General features: G+C 41.5%; 1 long non-coding RNA gene across 1 annotated transcript in view; it reads right to left on the bottom strand.

Annotated features, from left to right (window-relative positions):
- Window positions 1-10,293: 10,293 nt before the first annotated feature.
- Window positions 10,294-19,654, bottom strand: part of LOC149126134 (uncharacterized) — a 137,701-nt gene continuing 128,340 nt past the window's right edge. Inside the window, exon 3 of the long non-coding RNA XR_016235436.1 lies at window positions 10,294-10,919. This is a non-coding gene — a long non-coding RNA (uncharacterized LOC149126134). The remainder of the gene's footprint in view (window positions 10,920-19,654) is intronic.

Raw genomic sequence — 19,654 nt, 5'->3', positions numbered from 1 at the left:
GCACAAACTACTGAAATCCATACATGACATGAAAGAAAATTTCTCCTATGAAATTGAGATCTTAAAGGAAATCAAAATGAAATGAAGAATTCAATAGAATAAAAAAGTCAGTAGAAAGTTTTAACAACAGAATCAATGAAGCAGAAGAAAGAATATTCAACTTAGAAGGTAAAGCACAGTAAAGTACAGTCAGACCAAAAACAAGAAGAGTAAATCCTGAAGGTGTGGAAAGAGAGAAAAGATTACAAGGACTGTGTAGTGAAATAATAACAGAAAACTTCCCTAATTTGGAGAAAGGGACATCCAAGTACAGGAAGCACATAGCACCCCAAATAGACATGACCAGAAAAGATCTTCACCAAGACACACTGTAATCTAACCACAGTAAAACATAAAGAAAAGATACTAAAATGTTCAAGAGAGAAATGCCAGAATACTTTCAGAGGATCTCCAACTGGACTCACAGCAGAGTTCTCATCAGAAACCCCACAGGGCAGCAGAGAATGGCAAGATATATTCCAAGTCTTAAGAGAAAAAAACTGTCAACACAAAATACTATACCCTGCAGAGCTCTCATTTACGAATGAAGGTGAAAAAAAGAACATCCATAACAAAAGAAATTGAAAGAATGTCACCACTCATTCCCTCTTACAGAAGATGATTAAGGATGTGATGCACACAGAAACACAGAAATATTGTCATCACTATGAAAGAAAGTAAAGGAAAAAAATCTCCTAGTAAAAGTACAAAGGAAATCCAAAGTAAAAAATAGGAATATTTGGGAAAATGGAAGGGCAAAGTCATTACTTATCAACAGTCACCTTGAATGTAAATGGCTTCAACTCTCCAGTTAAAATACACAGACTGGCTGAATGGATTAAAAAACAAAACACATCTATTTGATGCCTACAAGAAACACATCTCACCAACAAAGATGCACACAGACTGAAAGTAAAAGGATGGAAAAGGAAATTCCATTCTAATAGAAACCACAAAAGAGCTGGCATAGCCATCCTAATATAAGATAAAATAGACTTTAACACAAAAACTATTAAAAGAGACAAAGAAGGGCACTATGTAATGATTAAGGAATCAATTCAGCAGGAAGGTGTCACTATTATAAACGTATTTGCACATAATTAGAGGGCACCCGGCTATTTAAAAGAGATGTTAATGGATCTAAAGGGAAGCATAGACTCAAATACAATGGTAGTGGGAGACTTCAATACCCCACTTTCAGCAATAGACAGATCAACCAGCCAGAAAATCAGCAAGGAAGCAGCAGAGTTCATCAATACTATAGACCAAATGGACCTAAGAGATGTCTAAAGAACTTTTCATCCTACAGTTACAGAATGCATTCTTCTCAGCAGTGCATGGAAATTTCTCTAGGGTTGACCACATACTAGGCCATAAAGAAAGTATCAAAAAAATAAAAAATTAAACCATGCATTTCTTTGACCAGAATGGAATGAAACTGGAAATCAGCAACTTAGGAATATCTAGAACACATGGAAAATGAACAACATGCTCTTGAATGAACAGTGTGTCACAGAAGACATCAAAAGAGGAACCAAAAAATTTCTGGAAATAAATAATGACAACACAACATATCAAAACTTATGGAATACAGCAAAAGCAGTATTAAGAGGAACATTTATAGTAATTGAAGCCCACATCAAGAAACTGGAAAGGCACCAAATAAAGAAGTTATCAATGGATCTCTAGGATCTAGAAAAACAACAGCAAAATAAACCCAAAATCAGTACAAGAAAAGAAATAATTAGAGAAGAAATCAACAAAATTGAATCAAAAAACAATACAAAAGATCAGCAAAATGAAGAGCTGGTTTTTTGAAAATATAAACAAAATTGATAAAAAAAAATTGGCCAAACTAACCAAAAAAAGAAGAGAGAACACCAAAATCAATTAAATTATACATGAAAAAGGAAATGAAACAACGGACAACAGACATAAAAAGAATCATCAGAAATTACTACAAAGAGCTGTATGACAACAAACTGGGAAATGATGAAAAAGTGTATAGATTCCTGGACACATACAACTTACCTAAATTGAGTCATGAAGACACAGAAAACCCAAACAGACCCATAACCAAGATGGAAATTGAATCATAAATAAAGACCCTCCCAACGAAGAAAAGCCCAGGATTGAATGGCTGAATTCCACCAAACATTTAAAGAAGAACTAACTCCAATTTTTCTCAATCTTTTCAAAACAACTGAAAGGGAGATAATATTCCAAAATTCTTTCTATGAAGCCAACATCATCTTAATTCCCAAACCTGAAAAAAATGCAACAGAGAAAGAGAACTATAGTTCAATTTCCCTGATGAACATAAACTCAAAAATCCTCAGCAAAATTTTAGTCAATAAAATCCAACAACACATCAGAAAGACCATCCGCCCAGATCAAGTGGTATTTTTTTTTTTTTGATCAACTGGTATTTATCCTTGGTATGCAGGGATGGTTCTTCATTAGCAAACCAATCATTGTGATACATCACATTAACAAAATGAAAAAAGAAAAGAAATTATTATCTCAATAGATGCAGAGAAAATATTAAATAAAATACAATAATCTTTCATGACGTAAACTCTAAGCAAATTGGGTTTAGAAGGAACATTCCTCAACACAATCATGGCAATTTAAGAAAAACCCATGGACAAGGTCCTATTGAATGGGGAAAAGTTGGAAGCATTCCCACTGAGATCCGGAACCAGACAAAGACACCACTATCAGCACTGTTATTCAATATAATCTTGGAAGTTTTAGCCATATCCATTAGGCAAGAAAAAGAAATCAATGGACAAAAATTGGGATGGAGGAAGTCAAACTATCCCTATTGGCAGATGACATGATTCTATATATAGGGGATCCAAAAGACTCTACCAAGAGACATTGGAATTCACAGAAGAATTTGGTAAAGTAGAAGGATATAAAATCAACACACAAAAATAACAGTCTTTGTATATACAGACATTGCCACGGCTGAGAAAGAACTCCTAAAATCAATCCCATTCACAATAGCTACCAAAAAAATAAAATACCCTGGAATAAATTTAACCAAGTATGTCAAAGATCTCTACAATGAGAATTACAAAACATTAAAGAAAGAAATAGAAGAAGATACAAAAAAGTTGAAAATCTTCCATGTTCATGGATTGGAAGAATCAATATCTTCAAAATGTCCATTCTTTCAAAAGCAATTGCCAGATGCAATGCAATACCAATCAAAATATCAGACATTCTCCTCAGATACAGAACAAATGATGCTGAAATTCATACAGAAACATAGGACACCTTGAATAGCTAAAGCAATCTTATACGACAAAAACAAAGACAGCGGCATCACAATACCAGATTTCAAGACATATTACAGGGGCTGATGTCATGGTGCAGTAGGTTAATCGTCCACCTGCGGTGCTGGCATCCTATATGGGCACCAGTTCTTGTCCCGCTGCTTCTCTTCCAATCCAGCTCTCTTCTGTGGCCTGGGAAAGCAGTAGAAGATGGCCAATGTGCTTGGGCCCTGCATCTGCATGGGAGACCAGGAAGAAGCTCCTGGCTCCTAGCTTCAGATCGGTGCAGCTCCGGTCATTGCAGCCATTTGGGGAGTGAACCAATGGAAGGAAGACCTTTCTCTCTGTCTCACCCTGTCACTTTCTGTAACTCTACCTCAAATAAATAAATAAAATCTTAAAAAAAAAGACATACTACAAAGCAGTTATAATCAAAACAGCCTGGTACTGGTACAAAAACAGGTTGACAGACCAGTGGAACAGAATAGAAACACCAGAGATCATTCCAAGCATCCGCAAACAATTTATATTTGTTCAAGGAGCTAAAACCAATCTCTGAAGCAAGGACAGTCTCTTAAACAAATGGTGCTGTGAAAACTCGATTTCCACATGCAGAAATATGAAGCAAGACCTCTACTTCACACATTACACAAAAATCCACTCAACATTGAATAAAGATCTAAATCTATGACCCGACACTATCAAATTACTAGAGAACATTGGGAAGCCCTGCAAGATATTGGCACAGGCAAAGAGTTCTTGGAAAAGATCCAAGAGACATAGGCAATGAAAGATAAAGTTAACAAATGGGATTACATCAAACTGAGAAGTTTCTGTACTGCAAAAGAAACACTCAGGAAAGTGAAGAGGCAACTGACAGAATGGGAGAAATTATTTGCAAACTATGTAGGGGACAAAGGACTAATAACCAGAATAAACAAAAAGATCAAGAACTGTACAACAAAAAAACTAACAACCCACTTAAGAAATGGGCAAAGTACCACTCCTTGGAATTTACCCAAAGGAAATGAAATTGGCAAACAAAAAAGCTGTCTGCACCTCAATGTTTATTGCACCTCAATTCACAACCAACCCAAATGCCCATCAACAGTAGACTGGATAAAGAAATTATGGGACATGTACTCTATAGAATACTATACAGCAGACAAAAACAATGAAACCCGGTCATTTGCAACAAGATGGAGGAATCTGGAAAACATTATGCTGAGTGAATTAAGCCAGTCCCAACGGGACAAATATCATATGTTCTCCCTGATTGGCGACAACTAACTGAGCACCAAAGGGGAAGCCTGTTGAAGTGAAATGGACACTATGAGAAACAGTGACTTGATCAGCTCTTGCCCTGTTGATGTACAATGTAGTACTTTATCCATTTTAGTATTTTTTTTTCTTCTAGTACTATTGGTTGAACTCTGTAATTAACACACAATTATTCTTAGGTGTTTAAATTTTAACTGAAAAGTGATCCCTATTAGGAATTTGGAAAACATTATGCTGAGTGAAATAAGCCAGTCCCAAAGGGACAAATACCACTTGTTCTCCCTGATAGGTGACAACTAACTGAGCACCAAAAAGGAAACGTGTTAAAGTGAAATGAACACCATGAGAAACAGTGACTTGATCAGCCCTCACCCTGACTGTTGATGAGCAGCTTAATATGTTATTCCTCTTAGTATTTTTTTTGTTTGTTCTACTTAATACTTTTGGTTGAATACTGTAATCAATACACAGTTATTCTTAAGTGTTGAAACTTAACTGAAAAGTGATCCCTGTTAAATATAAGAGTGGGAATAAGAGAGGGAAGAGATGTACAATTTGGGACATGCTCAAGCTGACTTGCCCCAAATGGTAGAGCTAGAAACATACCAGGGGATTCCAATTTAATCCCATCAAGGTGGCATGTACCAATGCCATCTCACTAGTCCAGGTGATCAATTCCTGTTCACAATTGATCATAATGATAGGACTAAGAGTCAAAGGGATCACATACACAAGACTAGTGTCTGCAAATACTAACCAATAGAATAAAAAAGGGAGAGAATGATCCAACATGGGAAGCGAGATACACAGCAGACTCATAGAATGACGGATGTCAGAAACAGCACTCTGGCCTCAGAATCAGCCCTAAAGGCATTTGGATCTGGCTGAAAAGCCCATGAGAGTATTTCAGGCATGGAAAGCCAAGACACTCTGGCAAAAAAAAAAAAATGACCTAAATGAAAGATCCCTGCAAGTGAGATCCCGGTGGAAAGAACAGGACATCAAAGAAGGAGGTACCTTTCTCTGAAGGGAGGAGAGAACTTCCACTTTGACTATGGCCTTGTTGAAATAAGATCAAAGTCGGCGAGCTCAGGGGGTTTCCATGGCCTTGGTAACTCATGACTAGAGCCTGGGGAGATTGCTGACGCCTTAAACAAGAGTGTCAATTTGTTAAGTCAACAACAGGAGTCACTGTGCACTTACTCCTCATGTAGGATCTCTGTCCTTAATGTGTTGTACATTGTGATTTAATGCTATAACTAGTACTCAAACAGTATTTTTCACTTTGTGTTTCTGTGTGGGTGCAAACTGTTGAAATCTTTACTTAATATATGCTAAACTGATCTTCTGTATATAAAGAGAATTGAAAATGAATCTTGATGTGAATGGAAGGGGAGAGTGAGCGGGAAAGCGGAGGGTTGCGGGTGGGAGGGAAGTTATGGGGGGGGGGAGCCATTGTAATCCATAAGCTGTACTTTGGAAATTTATATTCATTAAATAAAAGTTAAAAAAAAAAGAAATGGGCAAAGTACTTAAACAGACTTTTTTTTTTTTTGACAGGCAGAGTGGACAGTGAGAGAGAGAGACAGAGAGAAAGGTCTTCCTTTGCCGTTGGTTCACCCTCCAATGGCTGCCGTGGCCGGCACGCTGCGGCTGGTGCACCGTGCTGATCCGATGGCAGGAGCCAGGTACTTATCCTGGTCTCCCATGGGGTGCAGGGCCCAAGGATTTGGGCCATCCTCCACTGCACTCCCTGGTCACAGCAGAGAGCTGGCCTGGAAGAGGGGCAACCGGGACAGAATCCGGTGACCTGACCGGGACTAGAACCCAGTGTGCCAGCGCCGCAAGGAGGAGGATTAGCCTAGTGAGCCATGGCACTGGCTATAAACAGACATTTTTCAAAAGAGAAAGTCCAAATGGCCAATAGACACATGAAAACATGTCAGGATCACTAGCCATCAGGTAAATGCAAATCAAAACCACAAGGAGGTTTCACCTCACCCCGGTTAAAATGGCTTTCATACAGAAATCAACAAACAACAAATGCTGGCGAGGATGTAAGGAAAAATGTACCCTAATTCACTGTTGGTGAGAATGTAAACTAGTGCGTGCATACACTATGAAAGACAGTAGGGAGGTACCTTAGAAATGAATATAGAACTACCATGTGACCCAGCCATCCTATTCCTGGGAATTTACCCTAGGGAAATGAAATCAGTAAATAAAATAGCTATTTGCACCTCCATGTTTATTGCAGCTCAGTTCACATGAAATCAACCCAAATGCCCATTGACCAAAGACTGGATAAAGAAATTATGGGATATGTACAGTATAGAACACTACCCAACAGTAAAAAAGAAAAAGATATCTAGTCATTTGCAACAAAATGGATGAATCTGGAAAACATCATACTTAGTGAAATCAGTCAGTCCTAAAGGGACAAATACCATATGTTCAACCTGATCTATGAGAACTAATAGAGCACCAAAATCAAAATCTGTAGAAGTGAAATTGACACTTTAAGAAGGGATGACTTGAAATTGACACTTTAAGAAGGGATGAGCAACCCTTGTCTTGACTGTCAAGGAACAGGTTTTTTTCCTTCATAAAATTATGTTGAACTCTTTACTTAACATAGAGTTAATCAAATGTATATAAAGTCAACTGAGGATGGATCTCATTAAAAATAAGAGTGGGAATAAGAGAGGGAGGAGTAAGTTTGTAATTGTAAAGCTGTAGAATTATTAATACGTTCCTACAGACTTATTTCTAAGGGTACAGTTTAAAAACTTGCCATGGGACCCTGAATCTCATTAAACTGGGTGGTAAAAATGCCATCTTAAGTGATAAAGTGATCATATTAAGTGCTACAGTGAACAGATAGATAGGACTAAGTGTTAAAGTGATCGTATTAATAGGATAAAGTGTCAAGTAATAATAATAGATAGAATTAAAAAGGAGAGAATGTTCCAACATAGGAAACAGTCCACACAGCAGACTCATAGAATGACAATCTCTTTAAGTAGCACTCTGATCTCAGAAGCAGCCCTTAAGGCATCCTGGTCTGGCTGAAAAGCCCATGAGAGAATTTCTGGCATGGAAAGCCAAGACACTGTGGCAAAAAAATGTTCTACATTAAGGATCTCTGTGAGTGAGACCCCAGTGGAAAGAAGTGGTCATCAAAGAAGGATGGGCTCCAGTAGCCACTTCTACTCATGCTAATGCCAACCTTGAGTTTACATTGAGTTCTCTGTCACAACCTCCAAACAAATTCAATTCCCCAAAAACTGAATTGGACATGGAATTGGGCAGGAGAAGAAAGGATTATATCACCCACCACACAATAAACTTTGAGAGTCTACCATAAACATCACCACTTCTTTTCTCTGAAGGGAGGAGAGAATGTCCACTTTGCTTGTGGCCTTATCTAAATACTGACAGAGTATGTGGATTCAAAAGGTTTCCACAGGTGGGTGCCATGGCTCACTAGGCTAATCCTCCACCTGCAGCACCGGCACCCCGGGTTCTAGTCCCAGTTGGGGCGCTGGATTCTGTCCCGGTTGCTCCTCTTCCAGTCCAGCTCTCTGCTGTGGCCTGGGAAGGTAGTGGAGGATGGCCCAAGTGCTTGGGCCCTGCAACCTGCATGGGAGACCAGGAGGAAGCACCTGGCTCCTGGCTTCAGATTGGTGCAGCGCACCGGCCATAACTGCCATTTGGGGGGTGAACCAACAGAAGGAAGACCTTTCTCTGTCTCTCTCTCTCTCTCTCACTGTCTAACTCAGCCTGTCAAAAAAAAAAAAAAAAAAAAAAAAAAAAAAAAAAAAAGACTTCCACAGCCATGACAGCTCATGTCAAGGGCCAGCCACAGTTGGTCACTGGCATCTTACAAAAGAGTATTAACTACTAAATTAACAACATGTGTCACTGTGCAGTAACTTTCCCATGCAGGACCTCTGTCCTTAATAAGTTGTATTATGAGAGCTAACTGTAAAACTTGTTCTCAAACAGTCTTGTGTGCATATTTGTGCAAACTGTTGAAATCTTTACTTACTATAGAATTGGTCTTCTGTGTACAAAGTTAATTGAAAATGAATCTTAATGAAGAATGGGATTGTGAAAGGGAGAGGGAGGAAGAGGAGGGGTGTGAGTGTGGTTGGGGGGGGCGGGTATGGTGGGAACAATCACTATATTCCTGAATTTGTACTTATGAAATTTGTATTAAACCAATAAAAGGTTTCTTTGGAAAAAAAAATTCAATCTCAGTTGTAATTTTGAGATCCTTTCCACTACCTAAATTCAGACCCAGATTCTAGGTTTTATTTGGAGGACAGGGTTTTCTTGAATTATATCATTGCTGAAACTCATGACCTTTTGATGATGAGCTGTGGGCCATTCGATCTTTTCTAGAAGTCACAACCCAAGTGATCTTTGAAAGTCTACAATCCTTTGAAGGTGCTGGATGGGAGTAGAGTGTAGTACCCCATCAGCTACAGGATTTTTCAAGCCCTTGCCACTTACCCAACGGTACTGATATTTAAATACATCTGTAAATTCTTTGACCTTCCTCTTCCTTTGAATATAGGCTAGCCATAGTGTTACAGGCTCAATTGTGCAGTGCTCCAAAATTCAGATGTTGAAAACCTAAATCTCATGATCACAGAATGTGACTAGAGATAGGGCCATTAGGGTGGGTGGGTCCTAATACAATCTGATTGGTGTCCTTGTAAGTAAATTATATGAGAACAGAGAGCTCCTTCATGAGGAAAGACCACATGAAGACACAAGGAGAAGACTGCCACTTGCAAACCAAGGAGAGGCTTCAGAATAAAAACAACCCTGCCAATGCTTCCATCTCAGACTTCTAGTCTCCAGAAAAGAAGATATATTTCTCTTGCTTAAGCCACCCTGTCTGAGGTACTTTATCATGGTAGCCTGAACAGACCAATGCATTTGGAGCCTCACTTCTAATGAACAGAAAGTGATACTGTATGACTTCCCAGACAAGGTTAGAAAAGGGGATACCATTTTGATGTGGTTCTATTCCCCAGGACATTCAATGCTAGGAATGCAGTGACCATGTGGTGATGATGAGCCCAGCCCACGTGGAGAGGTGTAGCTATTCTGCCTGACAGTCACCACAAAGGCCCCAGCTCATAGGCAGCACAAAATGCCAGGCATGTAGGTATACAAACATGAGAGGATTCTAGCCTCACAGTCATTCCAGCTGAGTGGGTACAGAAAGAGAGAGGGAGAAAAAGAAAGGGAGAGAAGGGAGGGGGGGGGAGAAGAGAGAGATGCTATTCCTGCTGCTGCAAATTCATAAGCATACAGTATTGATTTAAACCACTAAGTCTGGGGGCATTTTTAAACAACAGGAGATAAAAGAAATGCTCATCTTGAAGTATCAGCATCTTCTTTAGTTTGTCAAACATTAAGGAATGTTTCCTTTGTTCTCATCCCTATTTGGAAAGACCCCCTATAATCTCCCCACAATTTCTTGACTTATGCAGTGTTGGCTTCTCTTTCCAGGGGCATAAGTGTGGGAGGAAAAGTTTCTGTAAATCAGTTTTTCTTATTAACTCAATTAATGCAGTGATCTTAACGTTCCCCATATAATCTATCTTTATCTTGGGTAGAGGGTGAGACTTCTATAAGTAAGCAGCTCAATGCATTTTTATATAAAATGGGGATCAATTAATACATTATCTCCTTTGGCCACCTCTACCCATGCTAATGCCAACCTTGAGTTTACATTGAGTTCTCTGTCATAACCTCCAAACAAATTCAATTCTCCAAACATTGAATTGGACATGGAATTGGGCAGGAGGAGAAAGGATTACATCACCCACCACACAATAAACTTTGAGAGTCTACCATAAACATCACCACTTTCTCTTTTCAGCCCTAAACAGCCCATCCCCTTCCCCAGGTGCCCCATTACCACATGTCTTGTCTCCCTCTGCTCCAGCAACAAACTTCAACCTCCCATAAGTCAACAGACTACACCTAGCATAATACAAAACCAGAGGCAGCCAAACAGTATTGTTCCTGCGGCATGCCCCAGAGACTTTCAGCTTGTTCCAACACAAGTCCAATCTCATTTTCGTGTTGTTACTCACGTTACTTGTTTCTGTTTCTTTCCCTTGGAGCTCAAAGAAATTGGCAAAAGTACTGTCTCTCTTTGCTGCTCTGAAGAATGCAACCATGGCAGCTCTCCTCTAAAGGCCCTGATGCCAAAGTCAACAATGGGGTGGAGAACCTGGAGCCAGTCATCCTGCACATGATGTTCCAATCTTGCAGTGGCAATCGTCTCATCTGCAAAAGATGCAAGTACAATTCTTGGAAATAGCAATGAGCCAGGGCAAGTGCAAGAGAAATGCTTCCAGAATACATCATCAATTTCTACCTACAAAAAAAGTACTGGGGACTAGGCTTATCCAAGAAGTAGACAAACTGGAGCAATCAAGCCTTTTGGGAGCACTAGAGATGGTGTTTTTGGAAGTCAGCCAGCTCCCAAAGAGGCAGAGACATGTAACTATTTAAACAGGGACTCACCACTAACATTTGTTGAACACTTACCATGTAACAGGCATGATCACATGCATGGCATATAATCTCAATTAATATTCAGAATAACCTTATAAGGTGAGTAAAATTAGTGCTCCCACTTCAGAGATGGAAAGGCTGAGGCTCAAATGGGCAATAAGCAGCTTATCTGAGACTACAAAGCTAACAGGCAGATAGCTAACAAGCAAATGAGGATAGATCTCTTCATTACCCCCTCACCATTATCACAGGGAAATCAAATAAATTTTTTCAAAACCAGCCCCCCAAGAAGAGTTAACATTTCTGAGCACTTCTTATGTGCTAACCCTTTAGGAAGGGCTCCCGAATTTATTGCATAGGGCAGTCCCATGGGTAAGGTGTGCTCATCATCTTCATGAAGCCAGCTGAAGTAGTTCAGTGGGTAGACAGGAAGCAGCAAGCTTAATAGGGTGAGATGGAATGAACAGTGCAATAATAGAGAAGTAAATCTGAGGGTCTAAGTAGGGCAAGTTCTGTGGTCTCCAGTATTCAGGGGTCACTCTTTCATTTAGTACTAAGTTAACAATAACAACAGCCTGAACCTCTCCTGCTCAACTGACCACAAAGCCTTGAGGTATTTTCAGTTTCTTTTGCCTGTCTTAAAGTCAATTCCTGAAGAATGCTTACTACTCTGTCCAAAACCTTGCAAGTCATTTCTTATCATCTCTGGACACTGGGATTTTGCTTACTTTGCTGTGCCTCAAATTGAGCATTCTAAGGTACCACACTGAAGCTGGCCTTCCCAAAGTGGACATAAATTTCACTCTCAATGGCCCACTTCTTGGTGTGATGCTCAGAGGGTGCAATGGTGCTGCTGCCGGCACTTGTGAAGGCAGCAGCCTCATCTCCCCTCTCACCACACACTTACCAGCAATGAGAACTGACATCTTTGCCAAGTGAAAAATAGATTCTTTGTTTAATCTGCATTTTAAAAGAGGTATTTTGTATTGCAAAACACAAAATAAACTCAAATTCAACTTCTAACATCAGAGTTATCTATGTGATGGCAGTACTTGGGATTGTCAGGATGTAGAGCACAAAGTGCTCTATCAAGTACTTATTAAGTACCAGATGCTCTGGTAAGTATTTTCTATACTTTAAGTACCTTTCTATGAAGTAGCTACTGTTACTGTCTCATTTATAGAAGAATAGAGAGAGAAAATAACTGGCCCTAAGACTAATAACTCATCAGTAACAGCCAGGACTGCCCCACTCCTACAACGGTGGAGCATCTAGTCAAGGCATTTGATACCAACTCGGTCCCTCATCTGTCACTCACCTTGGTATGACTTCAGGCATCGGCTACTCTTCTTTATTATGTTGGAAACCAGTCTAGTTTCTGTGAAGTCCAAATGGGAGGAGGAGGAAAGGGGGGAAAGCAGAAGGATGGGGGAAGGGGAGGTGAAAGGATGGAGAGAGAGAGAGAGAGAGAGGAGTGGGGAGGGGAGGGGAGGGGAGGACAAGGAAGGAGGGGGGAGAGGGGAGGGAAAAGGTGAGAGAAAGAGGAAGGCAGAAGATGAAAGCCTTTGGTTAACAGTGAAATGAGCTGTACAAATGTCTGGCATTATGACTATTCCCACCAAAGACACATCTTCAGGTGCACTAAGGTATAGACCTTAAACCCAGTCACTTCTCATTCCTGGGCACCCTGTCTGTAAAAACAAGTGTTTGATCCTAAAGAGTCCATGCAGCTAAAGGATGTGTCCCATTTGGGACCAGTGTGTAGCCCCTATGTGCTTCTTTCTTTCTCTCTCCCTATCACCTGCCCAATGCCTGGAGGACTGGTAGCTACCAGCAAGTCCTACAGGTAGCTGGAAGCCCTGTAGCTGCTCATGATGAACCCCCAGGTGTGAAACAATATTGACGTCAAGACAGAGTCTTTGGTTTTCTTTAGAACTTAAGATTGGGGGAAAGTTTGTGCTTGCTAAATAATCTTTGCAGCAGCAGGAAGTAGAATTCCTCCCAGAGAGAATGTCCATCTGTTACAGGTATTGTGAAACACAGCAAGGAGTCCTGCATTGCTCTCTTTAGACACAGTGAGTCTTAATTTCAGATGGAAAAGGTGCCCTTTGTTTTGTTCCTTTAAGGGCAGTAGGATGACATTCCTTGTCTCTACCTCACACAATTCTCTCTCTTCCCCAAGCCTGTTGAGGAAACTTGACTTGCACCCCTGATTAGTTACTTCCTTTGGACGGAGCTCTGACCCCTTTTTGAAGCTGACTTTGAAGAAGCAAACCCAGTGGAGGAATAATCCATTAAGTCTCTCTACTCTACTATCAGTAACCAACATACTGCTGGCTTTAATTACTTACTCTGTAATCTGGAGAAAAGTACCTTGGCTCTCCATGACTGTGTTTCTTCAGCTATGAAGTGGAAATGGTGATGGAGGAAAGACTGGCCAGTACACGCACATTTAGGGCACAACACCTGGCACAAAGCGCACATTGACTTACTGGAGATACAGTGAGACTCACAGAGGCAGCAGGAATGGAAGTAGTTCTATTTCTTTTAAGATTTATTTAATTATTAGTTTAGTGGAAAAGAGAGAAAAATCTATCTTCTAGCAGCTAGTTACTCTACAAATGGCTGCAACAGCCAAGGCTAGGTCAGGCTGAAGCCAAGATCTAGGAACTCTATTTTGGTCTCCCACATGGTTGGCAGAAGCCCAAATACTTGGTCCATCTTATTTGCCTTCTCAGGCACATCAGCAGGAAGCTGGATCAGAAGCAGAATAGCCAGACTCAAACCAGCATTTTAACCTGGCATACCACAACACCTGCTCCAGAAGAGTTATTATTGGCCATGTCAGAAGAGATGAAGAAAGTTAACAGCACCCAGTATCTGGAAGGGAAAAGGAGTGCCAACAAGAAAGAAGACAGAAGACAAAAGTCACCAACTGGACTATTTTACTAACAGCTGTTCCTGGTGACCACATGGCAAAGAGAACCATACCTGCCCTCAACTCAGTGTGATAGCTTCCAGGCACCTGTCTCAACTTTTGAATTCATCCTCTTTGAATCTTCTTAAGTTGTCAATGAAGTAGGTTCCACTAATAACCCCCACTAACAGCTCCATTAATGTTAGACCACTGAGGAATCTCAGGCTCAGAGAGTTAAGCCTATTTGTCCTAAAGTCATGTGGCTAGAAAGCCACAGAGCAATGACTCAAATCGTCTCTGACTCCAGAGCCCAAGTAGCAAACTCAGGACGACTCCAGGAACCAGGGAGTCTCCTTCCTTCCTACTTCCTCCTTTGACAACCAGCTAGTAGGGGGTGGGGGAGAGTGGGGAATGTGGGGGTTGGGGGCAAAGGGAGCGTACTCAGCTCCCTCTTCAGGTCTGAAGATCATGACCCTATAGTGATCAGACAAGTCCCTGTGCTGGCAGGGCTAGATCTGATGCATTGTTATCTGCTTCATTTCATCAGGCTGCTAGCAGCTGAGCACAGGAAATTAAAAGCAACTCATAGATCATAGCGCATGGCATCAAGTGATCTCAGACAGCATCCATCCCCCATTCCTCTGCCACTTTTCATTCTGCAAGACTACAGATCTTAGCAGTGGTTGCTGAACTTATATAGGGAGCCCTGGACTGTTCCAGTCAAACAAGGAGCCCCTACCCTTAGAGGGTTCAGAGAATGGACTGGCAGGACCTTATAGCAATGGTGGAACTGTTTATGTGTCCATGTGTGTGCTTGAGTACTGTGTGTGTGTGTGTGTGTGTGTGTGTTACGTTCTGGAAGGAGACAAAGGAAAGAACAGTGGCTTCTAAAGGGCAAACCTTAGGAAGGGTCAGAGGCAAAGGGAAACCCAGTTTTTCTCTTTCCACCTTTTTGCATGCTGGAATTTTTTCCTGGAGCTTCTGTAACTATTTTTACAAATAATACATATTTATTTATTTATGAAAGATTTACTTATTTATTTGTAAGACAGAATTGCAGAGAGGAGGAGAGAAAGAAAGATCTTTCATTCACTGGTTCACTCTCCAAATGGCCACAATAGAAGTGCATTAGCATGGAGCTGGGTAAGAAGCGGAGCAGTCAAGTCTCAAACCGGCGCTCATATGAGATGCTGATGTTGCAGGCCTCTGCAACATCAGGCTTAACACACTGCACCATAATCTGGCCCCAAATAATAAATATTTTTAAAATGAGAGAAAGGAAGGGTCTACATGGAGGACAGGCACCTAACCCAAAGGGAAGGGGAAGATTAGATAAGATTCCTTTCAAGTGATGCTTTTAAGTTGAATCCTAAAGAACAAATGCATTAATAGGAAAGGAATAAAAGGGAGGTAATTCCAGGCCAGGAACACAGCTTAAACAAGGGCTTGGAGGGATGGGGGTGCCAGGGAAATTGTTTGATGTGGGCAAAGGACCTAAAACTGGAAGACAGACTGGATTGTGCCCCACTCCTTTCTCCTCCACTTGCCTGTCATCCAATGTAGCATTGCTCAGTTCTCACTATTGGCCTATTATGAAATTAATTTCAGGATGGGGGTCATCTCAACTACTCTATTGTTTTGTGCAGGCAGCAGTGTTTGCACAGCTGATATACCCTAATGAGCATGGCTATTCACTGCTGTTTGTCCTCTAAATTTGGCAAAAGACTGTCCTCTACATTTGGCAAAAAGTATCCACTTTCTTTCCCTTATCAAGTTTCTTCTTATTCTCTCATGTGGTCCTGGGAGTTGGTCAATCACAATACCCCTACACCATGGTACCCCAGCCAAGAGGGAGGGGATGGTGATGTGATCCAGACTCAGGCCGAAAGCTGGGCTGATTCATCCAAAGGGGTGACCTTGACATAGCATCCACTAGTTGTCACTCACTGGGTCCTGATTGTTCAACTTTCCCTTCAGTTCTGTGGGCCACCCAGAATCTTAATAGAGTCCTTTATTGGATTTTTAGCCAGAGTTGATTTCTGTTGCAACCAAAGAAACCTAGTGAATGCCCTTTTTCTTTGAGAGTCAAATACAAACTGGTTGGCAACTTGAAATTGTAAGTGTATACAATGGAAAACCCTCAATCCTGTTTACCCTTCTGGAGAATTCCCATTATCTCTTATCTTAAAATCACTTGTTTCCAATGAATTATTTTGGTTTATAGTTGGTCTCATTACCTTGGATGGGCTGCCTTTGCTAATATAAGCAAGGTACCCTGCACCTTTTCCTCAATTTCTGTCTGCTCTCCCCAAATGAATGTCAACTTAAACAAAGGTCTTTTGTGTGTGTGTGTGTGTGTCAGTCTTTATAGAAGAGAAGGAAAGATTTGCAACACACACACACACACACACAATGTAATCAAAAGTAGACATCTCTTTCCTCAAAAAGTTCCACCAATGCACCTTCTTAGTTCTAATTTCTCCCCATCCATATCTCTCCCTCTCTATTTGCTCTCTTCCTTAAAATTCCTGCACCCAAATATTTATTTTAATGCAAAAAAAGCCACTCTTCTCATTATCACCTTGTCTTCTGCCAACTTTGTTCTCAGGATTTTAAGACTGTTCTCCCCCAAAAAGAGAATCCTGAGGCCAGATGTTAACATGATTTCCACCCCATTACAATGATTTTGGAGACAGAAGACTAGAACCATGCCAAATGACCAGCAATAGCCTCTTCCAGTCATAAAGAGAAATGATTCTGGGCACAAGAGTGGTGCCAACCTGTATTTCTACTTTAATCCACATTCATTCAAATGGAGTCATCATCTCTGCAAGAACCCAGATCACTTTCACAGTCCACATTCATTTACCTCCATAGACATAGTGCCCTCAGAGGGAAGGAAGCCATGGAAATAGATTCAGGTGGGCTGAGGATGCAGCAAGGGCCAGAGATGATTCTGGAAGGATGGGCATCTGGGTGGTGTCAGGCTCTTCCTCTGCTGAGTCTTCCTCTTGTCAGCATGTATTCATGAGCTCAATCACTGAACACTTAGGATCCTGAAGACATGAGATCTATTTACGTGGTATTTACTCTTCACAGTGCCCACTCAAGTGATTATCTCATGTTAGGCACATAGTGGGTGCCTGGTCAATGTTTGTAGAATTACTCTTTGTCCCCGCTTCTCACTAGCCATTCATTCAATAAACTTGTATTAAATTCCTTCCTTGTGCAAAGCAATGGGGACAAAAACAAAGCAAGATCTAAATCCTGCCCATAAGAGTATAAGAATCTACCATGGGCGGGGTGGGGGAGAGTTGGCACTGTGGCGCAGCAAGTTAAAGCCCTGTCCTGCAGTGCTGGCATCCCATATGGACACTTGCTCTAGCCCCAGCTGCTCCTCTTCTGATCCAGCTCTCTGCTATGGCCTGAGAAAGCAGTAGAAGATGGCCCAAGTCCTTGGGCCCCTGCACCCGTGTGGGAGACCCAGAAGAAGCTCCTGTCTCCTGCCTTCGGATCAGTGCAGCTCCGGCCATTGCGGCTATCTGGGGAGTGAACCAGCAGATAGAAGACCTCTTCTCTGTCTCTACCTCTTTCTGTAACTCTATGAAATAAATAAAAATAAGTCTTTTTTTTTAAAAAAAAGTCTACTGGGTATTTGAGGAAAAAAAAAAAAAACAGGCCATAAGGGGCTAAATTTTGGGCCATGTGTTTACTCATCAAAAAGCTATTAAGCATTTTCTCAGTACCAGATTTGTCAATTACCTGGAATGCTAGTGAAATAAGACACATCTCTGTAAACAAATGAATAAAAATCATTCCTCTGTAAGCATGATATGGGAGTTGAGTGCATGGAGGACAGAGATGGTGGACAGCAGAGAATATACAAGCACCTAGCCCACTGCCAAGTGCTGGAATCCCTCAGCGAATATTTATTGAATGAATCTTGACTACAACAAATAATTACTGAACATAAGATATGCTATAACAGAAGCAAGAAGGTATCATGGATAACTGAAAATCAGAGAACATCTTCAAAAAAGAGAAGGCATCTGAACTTTGCCTGAGCAAGAATGGGCCAGCATTAAGAGAGAGGACAAAGGTTTCAAGAATAAGCAGCAAGTTGCACAAAAGCTCAGAGGCATGGAAGAACAAAGTCCCTGGAGGAGGGTGGGTAAAAAAGAACATACTGAGTAATCCAGAGTTTGGTGGGTGCTGTGGGGTGAATGTTGTTTGTCCCCCAGGCTTCATGTTTTGCAAGCTTGGCAAATGTAGCCATGTAAATAGGTGAGGCCTAGTGGGGGGCCCTGAGGTCACCTGGGGTAATACTCTCAGAGGGAATTAGGGTAGTTCTCATGTGACAATATTGAGTTGCTACAAGAACAAGCTTGGAGCTGGCGCCGCGGCTCACTAGGCTAGTCCTCTGCCTAGCGGCGCCAGCACACCAGGTTCTAGTCCCGGTTGGGGTGCCGGATTCTGTCCCGGTTGCCCCTCTTCCAGGCCAGCTCTCTGCTGTGGCCCGGGAGTGCAGTGGAGGGTGGCCCAAGTGCTTGGGCCCTGCACCCCATGGGAGACCAGGAAAAGCACCTGGCTCCTGGCTCCTGCCATCGGATCAGCGCGGTGTGCCGGCCACAGCGCGCAGGCTGCAGCGGCCATTGGAGGGTGAACCAACGGCAAAAGGAAGACCTTTCTCTCTGTCTCTCTCTCTCACTGTCCACTCTGCCTGTCAAAATAAATAAATAAATAAAAATTAAAAAAAATAAAATAAAAAAAAAGAACAAGCTTGGTATCTGAGTTGTGTTCCCAGCACCATTGATGACATCCGCCATGAGGTCCTCACCAGACCCAAGTCAATTCTGGGGCCATTCCCTTGAATTTCCAGAACTGCAGGCTAAATAAACATCTTTTTTATGAAGTTACCCAGACTCAAGTATTTTACTATAGTAGCAAAAAAATAAATAAACTGCCTAATACAGAGGGGCACACTGGAGGATGGGGAGATGGTAAGCAGTGACATTAGAAAAAGATGCCTGGGTCTATATTGCTGGGAGATTTTATGACATGTTAGCACTTGGAGAACAACCAGCCCTGTCTTCAAGTGGGCTATGTTAGTGGGAAATTGCTGCCCCAAATTATCTATGCTTCCACAGCTAAAAGTAGAAGGCACCCCTCACCCACCTGGTAACAGAGTAGATGAAACATGGGCTTCAGCATCAAGACAATGGGTTTAAATCCAATCTCTGGGGGTCGGCGCTGTGGCACAGTCAGTTAAAGTCCCCATCTGCAGTGCCAGCATCCCACGTGGGCACCAGTTTGAGTCCTGACTACTCCAATTCTGATCCAGCTCTCTGCTATGGCCTGGGAAAGCAGTAGAAGATGGCACCTGCGTGGGAGACCTGGAAACAGCTCCTGGCTCCTGATTTTGGATCAGCTCAGTTCCAGTCATTGCGGACATCTGGTGAGTGAACCAGAAGATGGAAGACCTTTCTCTCTCTTCTTCTGCCTCTCTATAACTTTGTCTTTCAAATAAATAAATAAATCTTTAAAATAAACAAACAAATAAATAAATCCAACGTCTGCCACCACTGAC

This window comes from Oryctolagus cuniculus, chromosome 6 (assembly GCF_051225735.1).
Source record: "Oryctolagus cuniculus isolate XC-2025 breed Fujian yellow rabbit chromosome 6, ASM5122573v1, whole genome shotgun sequence".
Taxonomy (NCBI): Eukaryota; Metazoa; Chordata; class Mammalia; order Lagomorpha; family Leporidae; genus Oryctolagus; species Oryctolagus cuniculus.
The sequence above is the reverse complement of the archived record's forward strand: the minus strand, read 5'-3'. Positions and strand labels throughout refer to the sequence as shown.